We start from the raw sequence: 12794 nt of genomic DNA, 5'->3' as shown, positions 1-12794 counted from the left end.
TTGGAGGTCTGTAGCGATTGACTTTGCAGAAAGTTGGCAACCTATGCACACTGTGTGCCTAAGCATGCGCTGACCCCACTCTGTAATTTTACGTGGCCTACCACTTCGTGGTTGAGTTGCTTTTATTCCAAATTGCTCCCATTTTGTTAAAAAAAAAAAAACACTAAAAGTTGACCTGACTTGACTTGATTTTATAAACCTGTGGCCATGGAAGTCATTGGAAAAAAAAACTGAATTCAATTATTTGGAGGGATGCCCCAATGCTTTTGGCAGTATAGTGTATGTGTGTGTGCTTACATAGGCTGAAATGAAATGGGAGTGTTTGCATTACATCTATTCATTAAGGTGAAATTTTTTATTCAAACCAACTTGCAAGTAACGGCACAATCTATTATTATCTATTGCAGGCAATTTGCACCACCTGCCAGTGAATGTACAACCTTTGATTCAAATTTGCAATGAATATCTGCCCTATAATCAACTATCAACACATTCGGAATGTGACATATATACTTATGACTCATAAAACATGACAGATTATATGTTCCACCAGAAAACTACCACTTGAGTTGCTACATTTGCTGATCGCATTCAGTTCTCCCACACATCCCATCTGAATTCAAGCCCAAGCCATTACTGTTAGACAAATGCTGTTGCTTGGTGGGCTTGGAACAGAGCTAAGCTCTCACAGAGGGAGATTTTTGGTGTAGGGAAAATGGCAAGGATTTCTTTCCGCATCCTCCAAGAAGGGCTGGAATACAGTGGGGATTTTCTCAGCTGAGAGAAGGAGAGAGGCGTTGGTCCACTCAGAGGGACACAAAATCCTCTTTACAGTCCTCATTGACAGTGGCAGTACCGCTTGACAACTTCGTAACAGCTCACCGAAGGAGCGAAAAAGAGCAGGAGGAGAAACCTTTAGACAGGTGTTTAGCCCATGTCCTGAAGCAATGATTCCTTCACACAAGGACATATTTACTGCCTCTCAGCTCCGACATATCCCTGACAAATGAGGTTTGACAAATGATGCATGCTGGACACGTAAACATGGCACTGTTGTCACAAAAAAACTACAAAAATTACATCTCAGCCAAATACGGAGGCTGTAAAATAGTCCTTTGTTTTATGTTACTGAGTCACACATGTGGGAAGATGTAAACAGCGCACATTTCACAATCCGTAGCTTTTTGTTTGCTTAACAACATATTGTTAACGGCAGAAGGGAAGATAATAAAGTCGTAGCCATGTGTTAATGAATCGCACTGGCTGCATTGTGCAAGCTTGTAGCCTACTGCCAAAAGTTTTTGAATGTTGCCTGTCTGCACTGAACCCAAGAGACTTACTAGGTACTAGGTATAGGAATCATCATGAATCTAACAATTCCTGTTCCTCAACAGTTCCATTAACAATTTGAGTGGGTTTTAATTTTGGAAAGGTTTTTGAACCTTTGAGTAATAAAAAATATTTTAAAAAGTATTATGTACTAATGAGACTGATACCTAATTGGCTTGAATGTTTGTTATGACTGGTTAAATATTCAGAAGGACAGAAATTGCATACATACATAGCTTACATCCATACATGCGCATCTTGTGCACATTAGTGGGTGAACTGATTGAAAAAACTTTATCAGCTTTTCAATCATTTAGCAAAAAATTTACCAAAATCAATGGAAGTCTTGTCACTTGTCAGAGTGTTTTAGTACATGAACCATTAAAGGCTGCAGTAAGGGATTTCTGAGAAATACTTCAGTACACGCAATGCAATGCCAGACGCAACAAGTGCTTTTTGATAGTTTCAGTCTGACGCGGCTATCCTTTTCACGTCCTGCGCCAGATTGCTTAACACTTACATGTCTGCATAGTTCTGGCCCTTCAGAAGTTTGCTATGTCATGCTGTGACATTTGTGCTTTTTTCAATTGCTTTTAAACATATTAATAGCAATAGTGTCATTACACTGTATTCAGCACAAACTGGGATACCATAATAGGTGAGCAACATGTATGTAGATGCTTGTATTTTTGAGAGAATAACGTTTATGCGTAGGTTAAAAAAAGTAAGTCACAAAACGCACAGTAGATATGTGTCCACAAGAACTTTGACTAATGGTGTTGTTGCCTAGAGTGTTTGCTTCAATCTAATGTGGGAATCCTTGTACCTGCTCATTCACATAAAACAATATATTGATTTGAATTTTATTAGACACTTTTTCTTTACAAACCCCGTATGTGAAGTGGCGTGAACGATCATGAATAATGATGTGATTTACACCTAAGAGAACAAAAGACCCGCATAATGAGCTGCATAATGAATGAGCCTTTGAGTCAGGTATGAGAGCTAAGGAACAGGACAAAATAAATAAATAAATAAATAAATAAATAAATAAGTAAGTAAGTAAGTAAGTAAGTAAGTAAGTAAGTAAGTAAGTAAGTAAGTAAGTAAGTAAGTAAGTAAGTAAGTAAGTAAGTAAGTAAGTAAGTAAGTAAGTAAGTAAGTAAGTAAGTAAGTAAATAAATAAATAAATAAATAAATAAATAAATAAATAAATAAATAAGTAAGTAAGTAAGTAAGTAAGTAAGTAAGTAAGTAAGTAAGTAAGTAAGTAAGTAAGTAAGTAAGTAAGTAAGTAAGTAAATAAATATATAAATAAATAAATAAATAAATAAATAAATAAATAAATAAATAAATAAATAAATAGAATATAGTTAACAATTTAAAATGAGAGCCAAATGCACAATGTCCTATGTGGACCAATCTGTGAGATAAAAGGAAGAGGAAAATCCCATCTGTGAGGATACTGATAATAGAATATTGTATTAACCTCAATATAATATCCACTGTTATCAGAAAACATGATTGCTGATATTGCACAGCATGTGAATTTTTTGAATAGACCTATTGTATTTCAATTGTAATAACAATAATAATAATAATAATAATAATAATAATAATAATAATAATAATAATAATAATAATAATAATAATAATAATAATAATAATAACTTTTTATTTGTATTGCAATTTACATTTGGAACAAATCTCAAAGTGCTACAGTTAGGATCATTTAAAAATGGTAAAATACTAATAGATTTAATTTATAAGAAATGTTTTAAGTCCTTTTTTAAAAGTTTCAAGAGCTTGAGGTGCCCTCAGATGGTCGGGTAGGGCATTCCAAATCTGAGGAGCGGCAGAACAGAAAGCCCGATCACCCATGGTGCTGAGCTTAGTCTTGGGAAGAAGGAGGTGGTTTGAGTTTGTTGAACGGAGTGATCGAGCTGTAGTTGAAGGTGTGAGTAGTTCTTTCAGGAGGGGGCATTTCCATAGATGCTCCATCTATGTTCCATCAGTCTCTGAAAACTTTTGTTAGGGATCCCGATGAGAAGTGCGTTACAGTAATCCAGTCTGGATTGTAATTATATACAGTATTGGTCAAAAGATTGGACACCATTTTTTAGTTTATGTTTTTGAAAGAAGTCGAATGTTCATCAAGCCTGTATTATTTGATGAAAAATACAGAAAGAAATATTGACTATTGTGACTTTTTCTCTTTTGTAATATCTCGCAACCATCTCCTTTTTATAGTCTTTCTTCAAATCTCTCTCTTGCTCACTCTCTCTCCTCCTCCCCATCATGAGTGGACACACCCCCTACTGATGATTGGTTAAGTGTGTTGTGATGAGATGTGTTTCACTTTCAACAGCATTTCTCAGAAATCGCTTACTGCACCTTTAAGTTCGCCACTAAACTTAACATCCCTATGGTGACGTATAGGCGAGTAAAAAAAAGGGGAACAAATTAATTCTCAATTATAAGATTTGTCCATTATTATTATTATCATCGTTACTGTAGTATGAAGCAGAGCAGGGCCGAGTGCTGTGGGAGCTGAACGAGGTCACCAGAGCGATTGCTAATGACAGATGTGTGTGACACACTGCTCAAGAGCAGAGGAGCTTTTATTATGCCACAGCCGGAAGTTCCACTTCCTCCGGTCAAGCGTATGTGAGGTAACGCGGCAGCACGGTTTTATCATATTAGATACATTTGATTGTGTTAAAAAGGATGTTATAACATTGTGTTCTCTCTATGGCTGCTAAAAGACATTTGTTGCAGACTGCAGTAAGCTAGATCTATATTAGAATATCATATTAATAAATGCTGGATAGCTTGTGTTGCTAAATAGCATGCAATTAATTTGAAAATGTATGCATGACAGTGAAAAGGCTGTATTACTGTACAATTAATTTGTTTTATGTCTATACATTACTATTTGTTTTATGTCTATACATGTATACAAGCAGTTGTTCCCTAGTCTATTAATACATATAATATATAATGGTTTATATAAAATAAAAGAGGGTAAGGCAAGTATGACATCATGCATAAGCAATGCACAGAAACAGTACATGTTCTGGTTAAAATTGCTTATTTCTCTGGATTTAAACATTACTAAACATCTGGAATAATGTAAGTCAACAAGTCAACAAAATATACGGTTACACTTTATTTTGATAGTCCACTTTAGACATTCTACTAACTATAGATAACTTTGCAACTACATGTCAGCTAACTCTCATTAGAGTATTAGTATACTTTCAGTAGACTGGTAGGTTAGGTGTTAGGGTTCGGGTTCGGGTTCGGGTTAGTAGAATAAGTTGAATTGTAGTTGCCAATTTACTTACAGTCAGTAGAATGTCTGTTGGGGGACCGACAAAATAAAGTTTTAGTAAATATTAATCAGACAGTCTACAAAAACTCTAATGACAGTTAGTTGACATGTAGTTGCAAAGTTACTTATAGTTAGTAGAATGTTTAAAGTGTTATTTTAAACTAGACACTTGAAATTTTGTTACCCAAGAGTCATACTAACCCAACGTAGTAAAGGAAAAGAGTAAAATAAGAAAAAATATACATGTAAGTTACTCACGTTTTTATATATATATATATATATATATATATATATATATATATATATATATATATATATATATATATATATATATATATATATATATATATATATATATATATTATTATTATTTCCTTAATTAAAAAAGGGAATTTAATGTTGAGGCCCTGAAAATAAAACGTTATGTCTGATCATGTTTTGATTCAAATTTGAGGATGATACTCTGCGAAATGTAGCTTCTGTAAGCTTTTAAGTCAAGAATAGACTAGGCGTCCTTTTCAAAAAGGCCATTTATTTCAGAACATTTGTAATTGTAAAGAGTAGTTTTCTTTCAAATAAACATGCAATAAACTGCTTATTATAATGCATTTACAGTTCCTGAAAAACAAAATCATCTATTCACAGAATTTACAAAGTGTAAGAAACTAATTTAGTTGGAAAAAAATAATCTGTCAGAGTCTGTGCACCCTGCGGTGCATGTGTAAACTGGCAAGCATGCGTGCCAGTGTCATGGAAACTAATGCTTACAAACACTGTGCAAGATAATGCCTTTTGATTGGTTACAACGTCCATCAATCAAACCTTTGCTGGCAAGGCATTGGCATTGATTTGCATTATCCAACGAAAATCATGGACGCTTTGATTGACAGCTCACGAGCCAGTAATGTGCTTCCTGTATATAATCAAAAAACTTGTGATTGAAGGAGAGAGACTTGAGAAGGCTTAACTTAAGAGGAAAAGTCCAAAGTCAGATCGCCAGAATAATTATTAGAATCGATATTTCATTGAAAATGGATATGGTTGAATGCACTAACTCAAAACGCACATGAAAACAAATGAGGCTTTTTTCTTTTGTTCTCTATTTTAGATGATGCACTTTGAAGAGTGGACCCTTCCATTGACATGTATGTCGTTGTTTCGTGGATTCATCTGATCTGATCTCCACGATACGAGATGAACGATGAGTACTGCGTTCTTTATGCTAATGTTTAAATAGCTAGTGCTTCAGCATTTCATTTAACCCTTTCCTCTCTGATGTATTTATTGCAAAAACAAGTTTAGAACATGAATCTTGAGTGTTTGAGCTTTCAACTGATGCATAGGTTATCATAGTTGATTGAATATTTTTTTGTTGTTGACTGAATAACATGCCCACTTCCGTCAACCCCCCATGATCTGCCGCACAGTTAAGGGGTTAAATCCAAAGATCTTACATATTGTGCCTTTAAAAGGGCCATATGTTCAGATGGTTCGATTTATTTAATTTATATAAAACCGTTATAATAGAGTTCAATTTAAAATAAACATTTATTTTATTTTATATAAAGCGATGGCATTTAAACAATGTGCAAAAATACCTGTGTTGAAGTTAATTACCACAATTTCACACAATAATTTCAGTCATGAAGTAACAAAATACACTAAATGTATTTTAATGCTGAATGTAATTGTGTTTTTCATCACTTGAGCTTTTATTAACCTTGTTAACCCTCTTCTTATGATGAATAGTTGTTCCAGCACAATCCGTCCTGGACTCGTGCTGATTTAAGCTGGTCTTTACAGAAGAGCGGTCTATGAGCTGAAGCCCACAGATATGTGGCATCTCATCCCAGTGTCAGTTCAAAGTGTGGCGTTAATCCTAAGAGCAGCTGTCCGGAGTTATCCTCTCGCCTCATGCCCAGTCACGCCCGATTTCCCTCTTACACTCCCCTTCTTTCCACACACTTCATCTGCATTGTAGATGGGATTATGCCACGCCACTGAGAACTTGTCTAAACAAAATACATCCCCGGCTCCTGGAATCCAGTAAGACTGTTTCGCGTGTAAACTAACCAGGATAATTCACTGTCAGTTTACAGCATTGGCAGAAAAGGGAAGCCGACTCTAATCTGGTTTGTCTGCTCAAGGGAGACTGACTCTGGACATGATTGCGAGAGGAATCAAACCCACACAGACTGCAGACCCAAAACTGCTGGCCCCGGGGGACTTCGAAACACATCGTCACGCAACCAAATCAAATTAGTAGTGAGAGAGGCACACATACACAGAGTGACGGAGATTGAGAGACTGGCAGATAAAAAATAAATAAATAAAATGGATATTGTAAGGATGGATGGAAGTATGCCAGTATAGAAGTAATGAGGGAGCTAGAGGGAAGGAACCGAGCAAAACAACACAGCCAAAGTGCAGCGGGAGGAAGATGAGTTGAGTTAAAAGAACGGGGATGGAATCAGGAAGGAGCACTTTAGACCAATAAATCACTCGCAAAGAGCCACTTGCTGAGACGGTAACACTAAGAGAACTACGAGGGCACTTTAAAGCAACTCATTCTCTAAATGTAAGTATATGTCGTAAAAGACCTCAAAAAAGAACTCTCTTTTGGCGCAGTGGGAATGCACGCACAAAAGCTGTTGTCCCATGGAAAGACAAGGTTGAATTTGGGTTTTTAAATGGCCAATGCTGATATATAGTAAGCAGTGCGGCTGTACATTAAGCCAAAAGTCTGAGACTATATTAAACATTTAGATTTTGAAAAATGTATAACAAATAATTATTTTGAATTATCTTTTTTTGAAAAATTGTAATGTTTTTTGAAGGGTCAGTTCACCTAAAAAATGAAATTGATGTCATTAATGACTCACCCTAATGTCGTTCCTCACCTGTAAGACCTCCATTCATCTTCAGAACACAGTTTAAGATATTTTATATTTAGTCCGACAGTGTATCCAAGTGTATACACACTTTACTGTCCATGTCCAGAAAGGGAATAAAAACATCATCAAAGTAGTCCATATGTGACATCAGTTAGTTCATTAGAATCTCTTGGAGCATCGAAAATACATTTTAGTCCAAAAATAACAAAAACAACGACTTTATTCAGCATTGTCTTCTCTTCCTTGTTTGTGTTCAAACCTCAAATTAAGATTCAAACGGTTGTGAATCAGATGTTTGATGACTAATTTGATGATGTTTTTATTCCCTTTCTGGACATGGACAGTAGCCTACAGTGTGCCTACACTTATATACGCTCTCGGACTAAATATAAAATATCTTAAACTGTGTTTCGAAGATGAACGGAGGTCTTACGGGTGTGGATCGATGTTAGGGTGAGTCATCAATTTCATTTTTGGGTGAACTAAGCCTTTAAGTTCAGTAACATTCACCCAGGTCTCTTTTCACCAAGGCGATCTTCTCACCTAGGCTCACAGCAACATCACAAAATCACAAGCCCATCCTGTGAGAAACGAAGGAGAGGATATTTCCAGCATGTGTCTGGCAGCTTGTTCCTACGGCCTAGCTGTATGACCCAAAATTAACTGCCGGACGGGGGCAGTGCTGGATGAGAAAGAAACTTTATGTTCATATCCGAGATCATATTTGACTCAGGTGGGAATGGCACTACTTTCAAGTGGATTTTGAGAGTCAATGTAATTAGCAAATTATTTTATTGAAATAAAACAAAGTATTTAGTATGGCAACATTGATACTCACACAGATTTGATCTAAATTAAAGGGATGGTTCATCCAAATAGGAAAGTTTGATGTTTATCTGCTTACCCCCAGTGCCTCCAACATGTCGGTCTCTTTGTTTCTTCAGTAGAACACAAATGAAGATTTTTAACTAGTTTTCTTGTGTGAGAAATCGAGCCGTATTTATATTATTTTTCACCTCAAATAGAACGCTATATCCAACAGGCTGGAACGCGCTTCCCTTCCGGTAAGGTCAATATCCACGATCTGGCGTAGTTTACGAGATTCACTTCTGGCATTGGTGTAAACTATGTAAAATGGATATTTACCTTACCAGAAGTGAAGCGCGTTCCAGGCTGTTGGATATAGCGTTCTATTTGAGGTGAAAAATTATATAAATACGGCTCGATTTCTCACACAAACTGATCGTTTTGTGTCTTAATATATCAGTGTGTCATCGTGAGCCACAGGGCTCTTTGTGCATGTTGTCTAAGCGTGTTTTTTTTTTTTTTTTTGCTCTCATAGAATTGTTACCCATTCACATGAGTTAAAAATCTTCATTTGTATTCTACTGAAGAAACAAAGACACCTACATGTTGGATGCACTGGGGGTAAGCAGATAAACATCACATTTTCATTTTGGTGTGAACTATCCCTTTAACAGCTACAAGAGCAGGCCTTTACACTGTAAGAAAAAAACCTGTAGAAACCTGGATCATTTCTCTTACACTCAACTTGAACACAATGCAATCAGCAATTCAAAATACAGATAAAACACCCGTGAAAAAAAAATCAATAGGGAATATTTTTTCATATTATCATGGTAGATTGAGCCATGTTTTATGGAGTTTTCTTAGCATGTAGCTCCAGGTGGAAATTAATTCAAACATTAGACATGTTCCCAAAAGGTTTGATTGCAACTGATGTATGCTTTTTCAGAAAGCACAACAAATCAATAATTAATTTAAAATGTAAATAGTTATAATAAATGAATGTATAACCTTTAATGCTACATTTAAACAAATGCAAACATTCTAAATGATTTAAAACGATTAAATAATTATGAATGTGTGTGCATCAAAGCAGAATTTTCTGACAAAGCAGGCCTAGCAAAGAGAACAGAACACGCAGATCTTCAAATCTGTAACAACCATCAGTAGATGTGATTTCTGCCACGCAGGCTCCTATTCTAGCCTTCAGCGTTTCTTTTATACAGTTTAATATCTTTTTATTGCTCTTATAGACGAGTTCATTAACATGCAGAGACGTGCGTCCACGCGCACAGCGGGGATTAGATAACCTCACACTTCATGACATCTTCCTCGATACGGCGTGTGAATAAAGCGGCGGAATCTCTCCGCAGCCAGCGCACGCAGGAAAGCACAGTCAAGATCGCCTTCATTTTTCGCCTAACTAATAAAAACAGACAGGCAAAGGCCACTCGCCCTCCTCACAGGAGAGTTTATTTTGATTTTGATTTAAAAAGACTCTGTCTGTGTTAGTCACACAGCCGCGGGCCGCGTGGAGACAGGCATTAAGGCGGAAAACGAGGAGGAGGAGGGGGTTAGGGAGAATTGCGAAGGGCCGCTCGCTGTTTTGACTGCATTGCCAAAACAGCCTGGTCGCTTCACAGAGGTAATTTCAAAGGAAAAGGCTTGGACACACCGTGTAAACAGAGAGCTATTTACATAGGGATTCCCTCAGTCTAAAAGATCAGCTTTGAAACAGATTACAGGTGTGAACTCCAAACTCCTGCATTACGCTGATATCACCGCTACAAGGTCCAAAGCTGATAACCGTGGAAGTGCGGTGACAAAACTTTACCTGTGGGGGGTAGCGAGAGCGCGCCGGTCCGTGCGAGCCCGTGAATGAATGACTGAAAGCGTGCGGCTCGGTGCATGAGCCAAAATGAGACTTGATGAGCCGCCCCCGTCGCATCTGCAGGGATTTCTCCATTCAAACGCTCATATCGGCAAAGTTGCAGCAAGCCACGGCGCCATCCTCCATTCTCTGGTGCTCATCTTTCGTCTTCCCCTCCACATCATCCCTCTCCCGGGCGGTGATAAGAGCGAGGCTCCATTAGCACCTCTCTCTCACTTTCTCTCTCATATGGAAGCAAGCTAGAGATAGAGCAGCCCTGATGGACTATAAATTGTAGGGAATGCTCCCTGCTGAGGAAGAGTGGCAGAGAGAGAAAGGTTACACAGAAAGAGAGAGGGATGGTCGCAGCCAAGATGCATGGGCTGTCAGCGTCACTAATCATAGCACACCAGCACCATATTAAATCAGCAGATCAGAGCCACTATTTTGGACCTGACGGCCAGAGTCAACCACACAATAACCTTTGAGAACTTTCATAGGATAACAGAAAGATTAACTTTTTTTCCCCCTCATAAGGCTTCTAACTTCTAGTCTCGCATAGCCAGACCTTCAGACTGACGGTAGAAGGTCTGGACTCTTTCGCAGCTTTCATTGTTTGAGGACCGTCCAAGAGGACATTTGACTGTTTCGAAAATGTAAAGTCGTTTAAAAAATGTAAAGTCGATGTCCCTGCAATAACAGAACGGTGTGCATCTATACATTTTTCATTCAAGAACGATGTGCAAATTTACTGCAACAATGGAGCCGCAACCGTCACATACTCTTGATAATCCAGAGTTTAGTTGATCCTGGTAAGCGCTCATTGTCGCAGTTGTAAACACGACGGCGTTCTTCTTCCCCAAGGGAGTTTGGCGTCACAACATTTGTTTCCAAACGGACCATTAGAGAACGCAACACACACTGCTCGCGGACATCCTGTAGAATTCAACCAATCAGAGGATGACTTTTGAGGAGAAACTCCTGATATGTTTCCAGAAAAGTGTCCCATATGCATAGACTAGCTAACTTCTAAACAACACGTTAAAACACTCTATGAGCAATAAAATAAAATAAAATAACAAATTCTGTTTTTGCCATTTAGGAACTGATTGGATTGATGTCCTTTGCTATCGCTTCAATGTGAGTGACAGGTTATTGTCCCGCCCTCATGCCAGCGCCATGCCTCATTGTCAGAGAAGAGCTGCCATTGTGAGGTTGACTGGAATATTTTAGATGAAAGATTACAAGGGCACATTAATAAAAAATAACAATAATAATAATTTTGATGTGCACTGATAAAGCATTTATAATAAATACTGCAATATTCCAAATTTTTCGATTTTGATTTCAAGGTTACCTTAAAGGAAGTGTATGTAAGATTGTGGCCAAAACTGGTCCTACAATCACTTTCAAATGACTGTAGAGTGGTGTCTCCCCTCTCCCCCTCCCCCTGACTCGAGGTTGTCAGATCCAGCAGGAACGTTTGTAGCTGCAGCTGTGGTAACTAGAGCAGATCTGGCAACCCGGAGGCCGAAACACTGCTGACTTTGTGATTGGTAGATAGGAGGAGGGTGGAGCTTCAGGCCAAAACACAACATGACAACATCTACATCAGTTGAGGGCTGCAACAACAACTTTTAAATGACAATATCCTGGCCGGACTACTGTTATAAGTCTTTGAAAATAACATGATTTCTGAATGTCTAGTGACATATCAGTGCCATATCAGTGCTATATATTATATATATATATATATATATATATATATATATATATATATATATATATATATATATATATATATATATATATATATATATATATATATATATATATATATATATATATATATATATATATATGTATATATATATATATATATATATATATATATATATATGTGGTTTTATTTTGCATAGTGTAGTAACTGAGACAAATCAGACATAATTATTTGTTGTAGTTAGACAAAACAAATGTTGAAACTCACTCTGGAAACCCATCCCCCAAAAGATAAGCCATCAAAGATAATTACCAGGTACCATTTGTTGAAGGTAAAAGATGTTAACATAAGCATGTCATTGATCACATACTGATACCATTTGGCAAGTGTGAATGACCACGAACTTAAACTCAACAAACTGGTTTTGCCATGGGGTTTGAAGCCACCAAAACATGGATTTCTTTCACAAAATGGAGAAACTCTTTAATAGAGGCCACACATGCAAATGAGTAAGCTGAAAGAAACTACTATAAAGTCTCCAGCAAAGGAATCTTCCCGCTTGGAGATTCAACCTTTCCCATTTGTTAAACGACCCATTGATGACAATTTCCTCCTCCAAACCTTTAAAAGAGAGACACACAGATCTCTCTACCCTCGTGCCTACGAAGGACCGGCAGGTCACCAAGTATGGTGGGCCTACACACACACCAAGCCATGTGCAGATCCCTCGACCAGGACGAAGTCAAACTAACCGGGCAAATTCTTCCTATCTTAATCGGGCAACACAGAAGAAATCGATCGGGGCAACATCGGAGGACTGAACTAACAGGACTTTCTCCC

The 12794-nt window shown here is 37.4% G+C and overlaps 1 protein-coding gene across 1 annotated transcript in view; it reads right to left on the bottom strand.

Moving 5' to 3' along the window:
- Positions 1–12794, bottom strand: part of clstn2a (calsyntenin 2a) — a 318427-nt gene that overhangs the window by 196149 nt on the left and 109484 nt on the right. The gene's annotated exons all lie outside the window — the stretch shown is intronic.

This window comes from Pseudorasbora parva, chromosome 9 (genome assembly GCF_024679245.1).
Source record: "Pseudorasbora parva isolate DD20220531a chromosome 9, ASM2467924v1, whole genome shotgun sequence".
NCBI lineage: Eukaryota > Metazoa > Chordata > Actinopteri > Cypriniformes > Gobionidae > Pseudorasbora > Pseudorasbora parva.
Note: the sequence above shows the minus strand (reverse complement) of the source record. Positions and strands in the feature narration are given on the sequence as shown.